This window comes from Macaca mulatta, chromosome 1, assembly GCF_049350105.2.
Source record: "Macaca mulatta isolate MMU2019108-1 chromosome 1, T2T-MMU8v2.0, whole genome shotgun sequence".
Taxonomy (NCBI): domain Eukaryota; kingdom Metazoa; phylum Chordata; class Mammalia; order Primates; family Cercopithecidae; genus Macaca; species Macaca mulatta.
The window spans coordinates 125,249,514-125,251,623 of NC_133406.1; the positions used below are offsets into that span (position 1 = coordinate 125,249,514).

The 2,110-nt window shown below is 37.7% G+C and overlaps 1 pseudogene; it reads left to right on the forward strand.

Annotated features, from left to right (window-relative positions):
- On the forward strand, window positions 1–645 carry LOC100426767 (prohibitin 1 pseudogene; annotated as a pseudogene).
- Window positions 646–2,110: the final 1,465 nt, after the last annotated feature.

Consider the following 2,110-nt stretch of genomic DNA (forward strand, 5'->3'; position numbering starts at 1 on the left):
ATGAGTGTAGAAACCAATTACCTTTGACTGCCATCTCAACTATGTAATGTGCCAGTCATCACAGGTAGCAAAGATTTACAGAATGTCAACATCACACTCCACATCTTCTTCTGACCTTTTGCTAGCCACCTTCCTCACATCTATACCAGCACTGGAAAGGACTATGATGAGCATGTGCTGCCATCCATCACTATAGAGATCCTCAAGTCAGTGTTGGCTCACTTTGATGCTGGAGAACTAATCACACAGAGACAACTGGTCTCCAGGCAGGTGAGCAATGACCTTTAGGAGTGAGCAGCCACCTTTGGGCTCATCCTGGACAATATGTCATTGGCATATCAGAGCTTCCAGAATGAGTTCACAGAAGTGGTGAAAGCCAAACAGGTGACTCAGCAGAAAGCAGAGAGGGCCAGATTTGTGGTGGAAAAAGGCTGAGCAGCAGAAAAAGGCAGCCATCATCTCTGCTGAGGGCAACTCCAAAGCAGCCAAGCTGACTGCCGACTCACTGACCACCACAGGGGATGGTTTGATTGAGCTGCACAAGCTGTAAGCCACAGAGGACATCGTGTACCAGCTCTCATGCCCTTGGAACATCACTTACCTGCCAGCAGGCAGTCTGTGCTCCTCTAGTTGCCCCAGTGAGGGTCCACCCTGCCTGCACCTCCATGGGCCAACTGAGTCACAGTCCTGATGATTCTTAACACCGCCTTCCTGCTGCCCTGACCCCAGAAATCACAGTGAAATTTCAAGACTGGCTTAAAGTGAAGGAAATAAAAGTAAAATCACTTCGGATCTTAAAAAAAAAAAAAAAAAAGTCCTATCCAAATAAAAGTAAATGCAAAAATAAGATATAAGAAATGATTGTTTCTTCAGATGAGAAGAAACAGCATAACAATATTAAAAGTATGAAAAAGTAGGGTGTTATCACACATCCCCCAAAAAATCACACTAACTCTCTAGTAATGGATTCTAACCAAAATGAAATATTTGAAATGTCAGATAAAGAATCAAAATATTGATTTTAAAGAACTTCAGTAAGATTCAGAAGACATCTGAAAACGAATACAAAAAAAATCAGTTCAGGATATGAATGAGAAATTTACCAAGGAGATAAATATCTTAAAAATAGAACTTCTGGAATTGAAAAATATTGAAGGAATAACAAAATACAGTTGAAACCTCCAACAGTAGACTAGAATACACAGAAGAGACAACATCAATACTTGAAGACAGATTTTTTTAATTAACCCAGTCAAGCAAAAATAAAGAAGCAAGAATAAAAAAACAATAAACAAAGTCTTCAAGAAGTATGGGACTAGGTAAAGTCTCCCAACATACAAATCACTGGTATTCCAATGGAATATCAATATATAGATTCATGGTATATAATGGAGTCCATGGGAATACCAATGATTTGTATGGGAGAATAAAAAGCAAAAAGTTTTAACAACAGATTAAGGGAAATAATTCATAAAAAGTTCCCTAGTCTTGCAAGAGAATTAAACATTTAGATACAGGAGGCCCAGTAAACACCAGGAAGATACACTGCAAGAAGGACTTCATCATGACGTGTTGTCATCAGACAGTTTAAAGTAAACATGAAAAAAAAAATCCTAAAATCAGCAAGAGAAAAGCATCCAGTCACCTATAAAGAAAACCTTGTCAGACTAACAGTGGAAATTTCAGCAGAAATTTTACAAGCCAGAAGAGATTTCATTTTCAAAGTGCTTTAAAAAACCTACCAATCATGAATTCTGTGTCCTGCCAGAATAAGTTCCATAAATGAAAAGGAAATAAATTCTTTCCAAGACAAGCAAATACTGAGGGAATTTGTCAGTACTTGGCCAGCCCTATAGGAAATGTCCAAAGGAGTTATAAACATGGAAAACAAAAGGTTGTTATTCACCATCATAAAAATTCATGAAGTATAAAACTCACAGGTCTTATAAAACAATCACATAAAGGAGAAAGAGAAATAAATAAATGGCAGCATGATAGAACTCCACCAAACCACAGATGGGGGTGGTGGGGGAAAGAAACAAAGAATCTACAAAGCAACTAGATAACAATTAATATTATGACAATAATGAAAAATCACATATCAATGTTA